The sequence below is a fragment of the Sciurus vulgaris genome (assembly GCF_902686455.1).
Source record: "Sciurus vulgaris genome assembly, chromosome: 2".
Lineage (NCBI taxonomy): Eukaryota > Metazoa > Chordata > Mammalia > Rodentia > Sciuridae > Sciurus > Sciurus vulgaris.
Window position 1 is genome coordinate 189,359,276 of NC_136462.1, and position 15,140 is coordinate 189,374,415.

The 15,140-nt window shown below is 44.4% G+C and overlaps 1 protein-coding gene across 8 annotated transcripts in view; it reads left to right on the forward strand.

Annotated features, from left to right (window-relative positions):
- PKIG (cAMP-dependent protein kinase inhibitor gamma) overlaps positions 1 to 15,140 on the forward strand; it is a 90,503-nt gene that overhangs the window by 40,190 nt on the left and 35,173 nt on the right. Inside the window, exon 1 of one of the 8 annotated variants that reach the window (XM_079126952.1) lies at positions 14,621 to 14,871. The exons of 5 other annotated variants lie outside the window; for them this stretch is intronic. The gene's annotated coding sequence lies outside the window, so the exon portion shown is untranslated. Of the gene's footprint in view, positions 1 to 14,620; positions 14,872 to 15,140 lie in introns of those variants that run through there. 2 more of the 8 variants (XM_079126951.1, XM_079126946.1) reach the window with 2 other exon arrangements.

Below are 15,140 nucleotides of genomic sequence, written 5' to 3' on the forward strand. Positions count from 1 at the left end.
ATCTACCAGAGTTTAATTAACTACTTCCTGATTGTTGACTTTTAGGATTATTTGTAGTTTCTCACTATTCTACACATTGCTGCAGTGAACAGCTTCGAGTCAAGTCTTTGCACACATATCCAGAATGATTTCTTTAGGATAAAGTATTAGAAACGAAGTGACTGGGCCAAAGGACACAACCACTTTTTTAAATTAACAAACTCTATTTTATAAACCTGTTTTAGTTTCACAGCAAAATTGAACAGAAAGCACAGAGACTTCAGAACCATACACCCCCTGAACATGTGCATTTTTAAGGATTTCAGTATGAATTGATTGTCAAATTGTGCTTTTAAAATGTTGAATCATTTTCCATTCTCATCTACATTTTTCCATATCTCCACAATACTGGGTGTTATTATTTAAAAGAAATCTTTGTTAAGGCCCATTTAAAGCAGAATACCTATTCTAGTCATCATTAGACCGAATGTTCATTCTTCTGAAATCTGTATTTATATTACTCATCCCATTATTATTTATTGTGGTTAGTGGTAGCAAAGTTCCACAACCTTCTCTTCCTTAGAAATATAACAAAAACCATAAAAGTAGCACATACACATGTAGAAACATGCAGATAGGACAGAAAGATACAAAGATGAAAGTAGAAGGAATTGCCAGGCTTTTCTCCCTCACTTCCTCCCCTGCTGTGTGAGGCTGGAAATCTGATTGTTTTCCAGATCTCAAGCACATTCTTTCTTCCCTTGCTTTGCCCCGAGATGCAGGCCTCACATAGCAGAGGAGGAAGTGAGGGAGAACACCGTGGCGATCCCCACGAGGAACCAGCAAGAGAAAGGAGCGGCCATAAATCCCGACGTCTGGTGTCTGAGGTCCAGAAAGCCAGCATGCAGCCTAGACTGGAGAGTGAATCTGAGCAGAATCACTCGAGGTGCCAAGAGATGTGCAGAAACCCTAAAGAAGGACAAGGACGCACGCAGTATGCACCAAGAAAATAAGAAGCAGAAGTCGTCAGGACAGTGAAGATATTTAGCAAAGAAATTTAAGAGGGAAAAATATAATCAAGTTAGTTTAGTGATAAATGTTTAGTATAATTTTTGATACCAGTATAAAAGTGAATTCTGTAAATAATGATGTGGGTGTGTTTATGGGAAGAAAGCTCAGAATTTTCAGGCTCTGGGTTGTCTTTAGAACCCTGCATGGGGTCCACAAGGGGCACTGCTGGCCAGTACCTGAGTCACACCAGTTTGTCTGCGGCAAGTGGGTGAGCACGTTTCCTCTGTGTTGCAGAATAAAGCCCTGCTCCCTGGAAAATAAGTAGAAGGGAGGTCCCAGGAAGGAGGTCCTCCAAAAGAGGTCCCAAGAAGAGGTTGTCAGCTTTGCTGATGATTTGGAGATCCCAGAAATCCAGACTTTTATTATTTTCATGTCTCCTTGGCACATGTGTATGTGCGCACACATGCACATGCTTGCTCGCTCTCTCCCTCTCTCCTTTTTTTTTTAGGTGATGGTACAGGGGATTAAACCCAGCACTGGGTGAGTGTTCTACCACTGAGCTACATACACCCCTAACCCCTTTTTAAGTTTTTGAGACAGGGCCTTGCTAAGTTGTTCAGACTGGCCTCAAACTTTCAATCCCCCTGAGAAACTGGAATTACTGTCTTGTGCTGCTATGCCTGGCTATCCCTTCTTCTATAACTTATAGTTTTCCTCTGGAATTCAGTTCTTCTTTCTGTATTGTGCAGAGCTACTTAACTCCCAGCTTTTATTTGTTATTTTTTTGCATGCTCAACCAAAAAAAGGCAATCAGCAGCCAAAAGTGCCGTCCATTTGACAGGAGCTTCTCTGTTTAGAAGGCAGATATGATTATGAAGAACTTTTTGTTTGTATATGTTTTAATATCTCAGATTTCACAAAACCATCTTAAGAAATTCTGCCTATATTTTTATTAAAAATATCCTTCACTGTGAACATTGGCCTTTACAATGGAGCAGAACCTATATGCACATTGGAGATCTCGTTCTTACGTAGAACAAGAGGAGGAACATTTTTATTTTGAGATTTACTAAACTGGTTTCTGTCACTGTTCCCTAAATTGTTTCCTCCTTTGCTTAAGTTCCTTCATCTTCTTTTTTTCAAGAGTAATATCTTTATTTTACTTTTTATCGTACTGGGGATTAAATCCAGGGCCTTTCCCTTGCTAGGTAGGTAGTTCACCACTGAGCCACATCCTCAGCCCTTTTTGTTCTGTTTTGAGACAGTGTCTCATTAAGTTGTCTGTGCTAGTCCTTGAACATGTGATCCTCCTGTCTCAGCCTCCTGAGAAGCTGGGATTATGGGCATATACCACATGTCTGCCTATGGTATCTTTATTTTTGGTGCATATGACACTAATGTGCATGTTATTAAAATTAGGGTAGCATGGACGTACACAATTTAGTTGATGAAACAATCTCTCTAATCCCACTGCTCAGAGATATTCTCTGTTGGTGATTTGGTGTATTGAGACCCTCCTAGGGATTTAAGTGCATCAACATTTACAATAAAATATGGACTATGAGTCAGGCATGAGCACTCTTTCAGTAAAGTCTCACAGAGTCTCTGAGGAGGCTACTATTTTACCAAAATGTAAACTTGAGGCTTCTGGTTAACTGGTGACTTGATTAAACATATTGTTCATATTTACTATTATAAGCAATATGGAAAAAGTAAGGTGTATCTAACTGTGTGCTTTTGTCTGATTATCTCTGTGATAAATTTCCACAACTAAAATTGCTTCATCAAAAAGTGTGCACATTTGAAGTTTTTGCTTCATTTCAAGAAAGATATTTAGGAGCATGGGCTTTATAGTCAAGCACACTACTGTTTTTTTCCCAGCGGCCACTTACTGGGCACTCACTAAATTTAAACTGTGTCTGTTTGTCCAGCTCTAAAATGGGACAACAGCTGGATGCAGTGGTGCACACCTGTAATCACTGGCAGAGGCAGGAAGATTGCTCATGAGGCCAGCCTTGGCAATTTAGCAAGACCCTGTCTCTCCAAATAAATTTTAAAGGGCTGGGGGTGTAGATCAATGGTAGAGTGTCCCTGGGTTCAATCCCCAGGACCAACAAAACATGAAATGAAGTGGGATACTACAGAAACCTCATGTAGCTGCAGGGATTAAATGAGATGATGCATGCAGTCTCCTTGGCCAGTGTCCAGTACATAGGAAGAACACTCTCTGCTCTTACGAGTTGACATTTTAATGTGAGATGAGGAGGTAGCGGTGAGATACTGGCAGTAAATGAATGAACGAGAAAGCTGGCAGTGTTACACAGATAAAGTGATGTAACAGGTGGATGGGTGGGTTAGAAGTCCTTCTGAAGACATATTTTATCTAATGTCTGAATGATAAGGATATCTTATATTCCTAGAATTTCTAGAAATAGAATCATGAGACCAAAGGTTACATACTGGGCTGGGGATGTAGCTCAGGGTTGAGTATTTGCCCACCATGTGTGAGGCCCTGGGTTCCATCCCCAGTACCAAAAGAGATAGTAATTATGGTCTCTGGGGAATATAGCTCAGTATGTTATAGGCAGGGGTGTCTAGTTGGGGTCCAGATTCTTGGTGTCCTGAACAAAGAATTGAGCAAGGTACATAGAAATCACAGGCCAAGTACAGACTTCTTGAAGGTGAAGGTAAAATTAGCACTCTAGAGGGTAGAGCAGAATGGCCAGATAGAGAGAGACAGAGGCTCAAGGCTTCCATGTCTGGAAATCAGTGTTTTCTCTGCTGAGCTGAGGCATTCACTTCCCTATACAGACCGAATGAAGACCTTATCCCATTGGCTCCCTTTGCTTACCTTAAGATAGCACTTTAGAATAGAATAGTGTCCAATTTCCTCCTTTGGTTACTTTAGAAATTTAATTAGAATACTGTCCACTTTACCCCCATTGGTAATGTTAGAATACTGACCTGTTGAAAGCATTATCATGGAATAAGTCCTCAGTGGTGGCAGTTGTCATGGTAATGAGACTTTTTGTAAACAGGGACAGGATGACTCATCTCCCTGTCTTGTCCTCCAGTGGCATTTCCCTGTACCCTCCCTCTGCCATCTTGGCATCCCTGAATTCCTACCTAAAAAATGGTAGTGTGTGTGCTTTGCGTGTCCAAGGCTCTGGGTTCAATTCCCAGACTACCCTTTCATTTTATTAATTTATTTATTTAGGTCAGTACAGTATTGGCAAGCTGACCTGCAGAAGACTTTAAAACCATTTCCATTCCCTCTGAGTATGTGTAGACATGCTGCTTTCCTTCACCCTCACTGGCACTATTCTATAAAAGGTAAGGTCCTAGAAAGATTGCCTTAGGGACCTTTCCATTTGTCTTTATTCATAATGAACCTTATTAGCAAGGAGAAAGATCAGAAAACAAGGCAGTGCTCCTGAGGAGTCCCTCTGCTCCCTCTCCCTAGACCAGTCACCCAGCATCTCCGGCATCACTGAGACACTATCCACCTTGCTCCGAACTCGCTGGCCGTGCTCTCTGTGTCTGCATTGTGTGACAGGGCTGCAGACCTGAAGCATTTTTGCCAATCTTCGTGCTGGTGAACGACGATTTTTTTCTCTTCAGAATTAGTGCCTGAGTGTGCCTGACACTGCTTCGCTATGAAAACAAGGCAGCTTTTAGAGGTGGGCTGGTTTTTCCAAACAAATTCATTGGCAAGGTTCTACCACCTTTTGTGAGTTAAGACCAAATAGGCCTGCACATCTGTTGGGCCTAGTCCAGCCCTTCGGTGTGGCATGCAGTGAGGGCAGGGGACGCTGTCCAGCCCATGCACTCCAACTGCTTCTGCCCTAGGATCCGTAGATGATGAGGCTTGTGCTGTTCGTGTGGAACGCGTGCCTGATTCCGTATTGTCTGAGGACCTTTTGAGAGCCGTTTATCATCCCACGTAAGCTGTGCCATAGGAACATTTTCCATGTGGGTCCTGAGCAGGCGCGGCCTCATTACAGCTCAGTACGTGTTGAATTCCAGACTTGACTCAGGTACTGTTTTGTTCATTTATGGAATAGTTGTATATTTTTAAAGAATATACACGTATCAGAATTTAATTTCTGATTGAAACCTTAAAGAAAATACGTAGTTCAAATGCGTAGATAAATGGATTCAAAGTCACATGCTTTTAAAATGTGATTTCTTTTTATAATCTTTTAAAACTCAGCAGCTTAAATAAAACATCCCGAGGGCAACATGTGTTAGCAAGGGGCCCGGGGGTGGCGTGGGGAGGGAATGTGTTTGGTGAAATTGTCCAGGAGCAAAGCAGCGCTCACTTGAAGCCCAGAGATTTGTCATCCAAATATGTGCAGATTGCTGGTGCTATAAATAGTCTGAACTCAAGTAAACAGCCTCTTCCCCCTGGCTGCTGCTTGGCTCGTGCACATGCAGAACGGGCTGGAGCAGCATCCCCACCAGCTTAAGGCGCTTGTGCCCAAATCTTGGGCCCATCCTCTTCCAGGCAGAGCAGCCAACTGGCGAGGACTTGAGCGACCAGGGGTCAGGTGTTCCCCCATGTCATTTCCCATTTTTGGTTCCCCCTCCTGCCCAGCTGCTCGTAGAGCTTTATGAACCCTCCTCTGTGCTACAGCAGTGCCGAGCTCAGATTCCTGGCAACCATTAACAGCCTGGGGCCACGTGGCTGTTGACGGAAGTAGATTTAGGAGGCACAGACGTTGTCTTTTCAGGGCAGGAGCACGCATGGCTCGTTTTCTTTCTTTTGAAGCCAAAAAGAGGGGCACTGGTTGCGGGAACCTCCGTGGGCTGCCTGTGCCAGCAGCCCATGTGCTGCATGCCAGGCGGCCGGCTGCGGACGTTTCCAGAGCCCCTTTGAGCACTTGGGCAAAATGCTGACAGAGCAACTGAGGACATTCCTTGGTTTATTGCTAGATTTCCTTTGGAAAAAATAACTGTGTGCATTCCTGCTTCAGCTCCATTCACTTACAGTGAGTCTTGTGTCAAAGGGCCTCGAGGAGGTTATGAATAATTGGACATTTTGGTATTGAGGGGACAGATGATAAGGGTCAGTAGAAGGAATACTGGACCGAGGATCAGGAAGCCTGGATTGGGCAGGTTACATGACTTTTCTTTGGTTTCTTGATTTGTCAAGTGAGGGTAGTCCTATTTCTCCTGTTTGGAGGGATTGATGAGAAAATTCAAAAGTGCTTCCGGGACTATACCAAGCTAGAGGAATGTGGGTAGTGGAGAGGGCTGGCAAGCTGGTCTCCTGGGCCTGGCCACCTACTCTGTGAAATAAGCACATGCTAATGTCACTCAGCCTCCATCTCTGTATCTGTAAAGTGGGAATGTCAGTACCGGCCTTGCAAGAGTGTTGTAAGGGATTAGAAATGACATATGTGAAGTACTGACGTGACACCCAATAGTTAAGTGGCAGAAGCAGCAATTATTACGCTTAGCGTGGAGATACTCAGGGGATTCAGGATTCTGAAGAAACATTCAGATCGTAAATATTGGAATCAGCAAAAAAAAGCCCTTATAAAAGCTGACCGTAATAACTGATGATAATAGGGAAGCTTTAAAAATCCAAGGAATACATGAACATGATTTGTAAACAAAAACTATAAAACAAAAACAAAACAAACAAAAAAAAACCCACCGATGAGTCCAGCTCCAGGCCTCGGTCTCCTTACCCGCCTCCACCCTGAGGCAGCCAGTTTGTGTGTCTGCCTTCACTTCTTTGAAAGGTTCCTCCCTTTCTCTAAATTACATTACCTCCCTTTATTTGCAGTGCTGTGGATGGAACCTAGGGCCTCATGATGGGGCAGACTAGTGCTACATCCAGTCCTCCCCAATTTTTTTTCTTTTGCATTAACTATATTATCATCAGACATAAAATCATTAAAAATCCTTTATTACTAGCAAAGGTCTCCAATTAGCTTAAATATTGTTTTGTTCCAGTTAGATCCAAACAAGGACTATACATTTCTATACACATCTTTCTTTTTTCTTCTCTTTTTTTTTGAGACAGGGTCTCACTAAATTACCCAAGCTGGCCTCAAACTTGTGATCCTCCAGCCTCAGCCTCCCAAGTAGCTGGGATTACAAGTGTGTGCCACCCTGCTTGGTGATATTGCTCTTTCTTTACTTGTCAGTTTCAGACATCTGCGACATGTGAGGCTTTGGCTTTTTATAAATGTACAGCCACACTCACTGTCTCCTTTCCCTTTTCTCCCAGTTTCACAGTTTCCAGATAAATTAGCATGCAGTGTTTTACAGTGTTATGACATTGCAAATATTATTTACTGTGGAGTCAGTAACATACTAATTACTTCTCTGTGCTTTATGTGTGTTTTTCTTGGCCTTCGCAGTGCTTATTCTAACAAGCTCGGTTTCCTTTCTCCTTGCTGCTCAGTCTTTTCACTCTTTCTCTTAGACTTCCAATAGTGTTTCATCAACCCTGGGTCTGGAGAGGCAGTCAGTTCTTTCTCTTGGAGCCTGCTTGTCCTCCTGCTCTAATTAGACTGCTCCTTTCCAGGCCTGTGGCCCAGCTCAGCTCCCAGAGTCATTCTACACCCCTGGGCATTCCTTGCGTCTTCCTCTGGTTGCACCTGGGTTCTTCCCGTCCTGCTCTCTGAGGCTGAACCCTCATGGAAGTGTTCTCCAGGTGCTCGCTGAGATGCAGTACCCGGCGGCCCTCTCGTTCTCAGTCCCTGCATGTCTGCAGTGTCCTTGTCCTTATCTTGCCTAGTTGAGTATAGAATTCTTTCTTTTCTTGGTACTGGGAATTGGACCCAGGACACTGAACCAGAGCCTCATCCCCAGCCCTTTTTTATATTTTAGTTTGAGACAGGTCTCACTAAGTTGCAGAGGCTGGCTTTGAACTTGTGATCCCCCTGCTTCAGCCTCCTGAGCCATAGGGATTACAGGTGTGCCCTGCTTAAGTATAGAATTCTGAGTTCCACACATTTTCTTTTGAACTTTCCTCATGGAAAGCATTGCTCTGTTGTCTTCAGGCACAGTTACTGGGAAGAAGTTGAACATTCCAGTTCTTTACTTTTGAAACTACTTGCCTCTCTGGAAACTTAGGTTTTTTTTTTTTTTTTTTTTCTTTTGAAATCTGCACAGTTAGGATTTAGACTTTTCAGTTTGAGAAATTAGGTCTTCCTTTACTCTTTCCTCATGAGTTCTTCGATAATTTCCTATTGTCCCCTCTTCTCCCTGGAATTCCTTTTCAGTGTCACGTTGAACTTCCTCCATTGTTGCTTTATATCAAGATCCTTATAACTCTGAGTACTTTTCCCCTATATTGTGGAAGATTTCCTTTTCTTATTTCCCAGTTCTTCTACTGGCTTGTTAATTTCAGTTTTCATATTGTTAATTCCCAGGATCTCATTTTTGAAGCAATTTGTTTGTACTTCTGGAAACTGTTAGGATTTTTTCCTTTTGAAATCTGCACAATTAGGAGATAATGTCTTCAGAATCTCTAAAGGCATGAGAGTTTTTTTAAGCTTCTCATTTGTCCAAATTTTCTTTTCCTTCATGGAGACTGTTTTCTTTCAGTTCAGTCTTGGTCATGCTGGCGGTTTTCTTCAGATGTCTTGTGATACATTCTTTTGGCCCCTCATAATCAATAATGAAAGAGTCATTTTGGGGGATAGACTTGGTTTCCTGTAGAATTGGTTGCCTACCCCATAGGCCTCTCCCCTGGAAAGCTACTGGAAGCCCTCTCTATCCTGTGGTAGGGGACATGAGCCAGGCCAGCAGTTAGACTGAGGGCCCTTCAGATGTCACAAAAAGGAGGCCTGTCTTGCTAGAAGCACCCGCTCACCCAGGCTTCTCATTCAGTGTATTTGAAGAGCCTTCTGTCTTTGCCTGTGGTTCTGCACAGCTTCCAGCCCTTCTGTGAGCTGCAGGCCCTGTGGGGAGGGCTGGCTGGCACAGGGCCTTCCGTGGATCCCTTAATTTTCCGTCCCGCTCCTCAGTCCTCTCCCCCCTTTCCGCCACCTCCCTAGGGTTCCACACAGCCGTTTGTTTCCCATTCCCAGTGGTGCTTTCCTGACCCAGTGCTGTGAACCTCAGCTTCTGTCATCATGCTGCTATGAACTTTTTCTGTCTTGCAGAATTTATTTGAAATGAAACCCCTTCTCTAATGGTCGTCCCCTGGAGGGAAGACCTGATTTGTAGTTTAGAAGATGTGGTGCTTTTTTTTTTTTTTTTTAAAGTAAACTATTATTTTACCTCCTCAAGCTTGGACTTCTAGGATGTATGTGTGTGCAAGTGTGTGCACGTTTAGAAGATGATTATGGAGTCTCCTGTTCTATGCCCGATTTTATTCTAGGCACTTAGACTAGACATATCAGAGGACCAGGGAGACAGGTCGACTTGTGGAGCTCATAGTCTGGTGAGCATGTGCCTATAGTACGTATGCTAAGGGTTATCGGAGGAGACACAGAGGTGCCAGGAGACAGCAAGCATGGGGAGCTAAGAGGCTCAGAGAGACCTCACTAAGTGACACCTGATCTGAGATCTGATTAACCTAAACAAGAGGGAAGGGCTGATCAGATTCAAATTTCAATGTACAGTGGCAAATGAGAACCTCAAACCTATAGAAGGCCTTCCAACTATTAGGGTACCAGGCTTTGTGGCCTCAGGAAAGTCCCTTGCTTTCTCTGGGCTGTCATTCCTCAATCTAAAAGGAGGAGACTACACTGTTTTAGTCAGCTTTTTTGCTACTGTGACTAAAGGACTGACCAGAACAATTTTAAAGAAGGAAAAGTTTATTTGAGGGCTCACAGCTTCAGAGGCCTTAGTTCATAGAAGGCTGACTTCATTCCTCAGGGCTCCAGGTGAGGGAGGACATCATGGTGGAAGAGTGTGGCAGAGGGAAACAGCTCACAGGTTGATCAGGAAGCAGAAGAGACTCCACTTGCCAGATACAAAATATAAAACCCAAAGCCACACCCCCTAATGCCCTACCCCTCCAGCCACACCCCCACCTGCCCTCAGTTACCATTCAGTTAATCCCATCAGGTGATTAATTCACTGATTGGCTTAAGGCTTTCATAACCCAATCATTTCTTCTCTGAATCTTCCTGCATTGTCTTACACGTGAGCTTCTGGGGAACACCTCACATCCAAACCATGACATACATGTTCTCTTTAGTTGTACTAATCAAAGACTTTCTGATTGTGCAGAATTAGCTCAAGTGGCAGTCTGTCTCTCCAGCAGTTGCCCCAATCTGAAGCCTGTCTCTAATTGGAGGGAAATGGTTCCATCAAAGGCTAAGAGGTCAGGGTGGAACAGTGTGGATCCGTTTTGTAGGAGCATGCTCACTGGGTCAGGCTTCCCTTCTCCTGCCAGCTGTCCCTCCTGCTTACCTCACCTGCTGTCCGTTGGACACACTGCATTAGCAGTTCAGAGGGGACCAGGAAGTGGAGCCTTAGAACATCATACCCCAAAGAAAAAGCAGCCAGGTAAACTCCAAAACCCAAATGAACTTATCAAACATGTCTGTGTCATCTTTAGTGGGGTCGACTGTCTCCCTCTCCCCCTCCAGAAACTTGATTTTCAAGTTTCTGATTTCAAAACACTATTTTGAGTGTAAGTGTGGTTCCTTCTCTAGAGCTGCACACTAGGAAGTGACCCAGTTTATGTGGGTGGTGAAATGATGCATGATTTTCGTTCCTTTTTTACTATTCTGTAGTTTCTTTTTTCTTTTTTTTTTTTTGCAATAAGCAATTATGATTGCAAATAGAAAAATAATTGGAAAAGATAAAAAATATTTTATTTATAAATCTCAGTATTCTTTTCAATTGTCTAGGAAAAGCGTGGGCTTCCTAGCTTTCTGGCATAGTGGCTAAGTGAATTTGAAATGTCACAACTGTAACCTGCCTTCGATGGCGTGAAGAGCTGATTGCATTTTACAATGGCCTCCTGGACTAGGAGAGTGGGTAGTTGTAGCCAGAATTTATTCACTCATCCATTCCTTTCAAGAGATACCACTAGTTCCTAGCTGCACGTGATTCAGCTGATCTGTACCTGGACTGTCCTCATGTGTCAACGGAGGTAACAATGGACCTCCCTCATGGGAGCCTATGGAGATTAGGTGAGGTCATTTAAAAAAAAATTTTTTTTTTACTGATGGATCTTTTTTTTTTTTTTAATTTTGTTTTATTTGCAGGTGAACATAGTACCTTTATTTTATTTTTATGTGGTGCTGAGGATTAAATCCAGGGCCTCACACATGCTAGAAGAGCGCTCTACCAGTGAGCCACAACCCCAGCCCCCTAAGTGAGGTAATTTATATGAGGCAGTTAGACTGTTACCTGGCATATGTAAACATTCAGGAAAAGGTTTTTATTTTTGTTTATGTATTTCCATGTTAATAAATGTCTCGTGTACAAAATGCGACTAAATTTAGACATAGATCCTTTCCTTAAGAAGCTCAGTCTAGGAAAGGAATAAGCCCTGCCCAGGAATAAATACGCCTCAGAGGAGAAAAGGATACATTTCTTTTTAAAAGGGAAACAGATACTAAGAAATTCAGAGGAGATACTAAGGAAATTCAGGGGAGGGAGGGAGCCCTTCCAGACTGGGTGCCGGGTGGGCACAGAACTTTGTGATGGAGGGGCTGTCTGAGCTCTCAGAACAGTTGCGCACATGTCGGCAGCCAAAGTTTCCTCTAGTTCCTCCAGTTCTCAGATGGAGCCTGCTGTGGTCTGTGGAGCAAGCCAGGGGTCCCTGCTGGGAAGCCCTTTAAGAGGCACTAGCCCAAGGGGGTTGGGGATCCAGGCCTGGCCTGCTGCTTATCCTGTGGGCCTTCGTGCAGCATGGGCACACTTCATGCATCCATTGCCACCGCCGTTCAGATGTGAATATTATCCATGGCTCCTGTACCTGATCACCAGCAGGGATTAGATGGCATTTGCAGAAGGCTGAACAGAGCAAGGGAGGCCCCAGTGCACACAGTGTATCCACTGTCATCAGTTGTGATGCAAAATGACTGTGCCTGTGGATGTGGGTGTCCTTAGGGTCCTCTCCTCACACATTCTGACACAGATGTAGAATTATTCAAGCTGCAAGGCAAGTGTCACAAAGTACGTGTTGAAGAAAATGATGGCATTTTATGAATGGGCTCCTTACTTTTATTTTTGCCCAGCTAACAAAACATGATTCAAAGCACGGATGGTGATGTCAGCAAACTGACCCATCCCAAGAGCCCAGCTTCCTTTCCTGACGCCCACTCAGACTTCTGGAATAAAGGCATAGGCAAACAATGGCCCCAGCCTCCAGTCTCTCCAGGCTGAGTGTTGCTTCTGAGAACAGGCCTCACAGCTCTGAGTGGGCTTTTGTTCATTGCTCAGCCTGCTGTTCTGCAGAAATAGGGGCCTTTCTTCTGACTTTCCAGAATCCTTGACTTTATTACCGTGTCACATCATCATCAGGGCAGAGGATGGCGAAACTGAGTCAGAATTAGAAAATAATGTCTTTACCATTAAGATATTGCAGTGTATTTTTCCAAGTGTTTTTGAACTTATAGTATGTGCTGGGCACTTCATCCAGACAGAACCTTCAAGGGTAAATGCTGTTATTCCCATCTTGCCTTGCCAGCCAAGGCATAAAGACATTGAACTACTTGCCCAAGGTCATCCACAGCTAGAGGAAGTCCAGGGACCAGCAGGAACTCAGCTCTTTCAGAGCTGCTAACTACTGCTCTCCAGGGATTTTGCATGCTGGTGGTTTTATTCCACCACAGTCCTCCAACTTGTTCCAGAACCTTCAGATTGGAAAGCACCCTCCTAATGGAGCCTGTTTGCTTGGACTTTTTCTGATAATCATCAAGACTTTCTGTGAACTAATTAAAATTCTTGTTAAGTTGCACAGTGCCTGCCTTGCCCCTGCCTGTAAAGAGCTGCTTTCCCAATGGAGTCCAAACTTCCCACCCACAAATAGCATTAACCGATCAGATCTGCCCCTTTTGGGGCGAAGCATTTGCAGCCAGAGTTGTTTCAGTGTTTTGATAGGAAAGCAAGTAAATGCCCCTTCTGACCTGGTGGCCTGAAGTGTTTCCTTTACCAGGCAGAATAGAGTAGTCATTTCGAGAAATAGCATTGGCAGGTGTGGGGCCTGTGTGCTGACTTAGCCAAGAATGAACAGTCTCCATTTTTAATGCCAACTTTCTGGTTTTGAGTTGTGTAACCTTGGGCATGTCACTTCTCTGTGTTCCATCTTCCTGTCCAGGAGAGAGTAATAATGCAGACCCTTCGTCCCAGATTCTCCTGGCAGTGTTATGAGAATCAGACAAGATTATGTGCGCAAATGAGAGCTAGCATCTATTTAATGCTAAGTATGTACCAAATACTTTCATTCCCCTTACATGTATTTTTTAATTCTCACAATCCTAGAATGACAGCATTGGTATTATAGTTCACAGTTAAGAGAACTGAAGTTTAGGGTGGTAAGTCCCCCAGGACCCAGGTGCACATCTCTGGCTTCCGATTGAGGCTCAGGAGCACTGTGTGTGCCTTATGGCTTCCCCTTGCACCCGAGAAAGAGGGTTTGCACGTCTTCATTGTGGAGCACCCTGCAAATGCAAGACGTTATTGTTCCTCATTGATCCCCAAGGATATTTAAGTTCCCTTCCTTGTTCTTGTTTATCTTATCTAGTAGTTTATGCTGCCTCTTTTCGTGTCCCCTGGGGCTCATTCAGGGAATTCTTTTTTCCCTCCCCTTGGGTACTGGGGATTGAACCCAGGGGCACTCTACCACTGAGCTACATCCCCAGTCCTTTTTAATTTTTTATTTTGAGACAGGGTCTTGCTGAATTGCCAAAGCTGGCCTAGAACTTGGAATCCTTCTGCCCCAGCCTCCTGAGTCCCTGGGATCTACCATGACTGGCTTCATTCAATGAATTCTTTAGGGTTTTCTCCCAGAAAAACTTTTCGGCTTCATCGTAAGGGGTCTTAAAGAGCCAGCAGAGCCAGGCAGCTTGGACTAATTAGCCTGTGGTCAAAATGCCTTGGGATGCGTTTGTTGATGGGCTCAGCAGTTCATGGTTTTCAGTCGTGGGATTTCAAAAGGTGAGGACACCACACCATCATTTTACTGATGAGGAAACTGAGGTCCAGAGAGGGGGAGGATTTGCTTGAGGCCATTCATCCAGTTGGGGGTGTGACCAACCCCCAAACTGAGTTCCCCAGACAAAATATCAGTGCTTTCCTAGAGACGTGTCATCTCCCTACTAAAGGACAAACGCATGCACTGTGCACATTCCTAGGAAGCTCTGGAGAAATTCAGTGACTTGAAGAACTGAACAGAGAGAAAAACGACAGTTGTGGTGTGGGGTGAAGGTTCCTCTCCAACTGGCATATTATACACCAAAGAAATGAATTAGAACACAACAAAGCAGACGAGATGGCCCCCAGTCGGCAGTGACTAATAAGCAGAGGATTTACACTGAGCCCTGACTGAGTGAGTAGATAGGAAGCCTTTTGTCACTAGGGCCTCAGGGTGGAAAATTGAAGGAAGGATGTTCAGCAAATGTGACCAGCCTGGGATGTGGTTACAGCCCCCTGGTTCATTGTGCAGAGGAAATGGATCTCCCCCGTGGACTAAGAGGTGGAAACTGAGCGAGTGAGTGAAGCTGCTGACATCATCAGGCAGAGCATTGGATCACAGCAAATGGGGACTTAGCTGGCCGGAGACGTGGGAAACGCCCACTGAAACCTCGGAGTGCTTTTCATTTAGGAGATACCGGGAGACGGCAGAGACTCCTGCCTGCACCCTGGGTCTGGATTGCGCCTTCTCAATCTTGGTTTCTTCATTCCACCTCCACTTCTACCTGGGACCTCTGCACTTGGAGGAACTTTGCTCCCGTAAGTAGAGTCGTACTCCCTCCTCTCCCCACCTCCAGGGAGAAGCCGAGCTCTCTGGAGAGCTTGCTTTCCAGCCTGTTGGTCACAAAGGGTCTATTTTTATATTACGATATATGTGAGCTTGCTCTGAAAATTGTAGCTTTCTGGAAACTGCCTGGGGCTGGAGCCACAGCCCTGAGCCTCCCAGATGGGCTCTGTTCAGATGCTGGTTTACTTTTTCACCCAAAGAACTTTGACAGTATCCCAAGCCTAACAGCAGCAGCTTACCC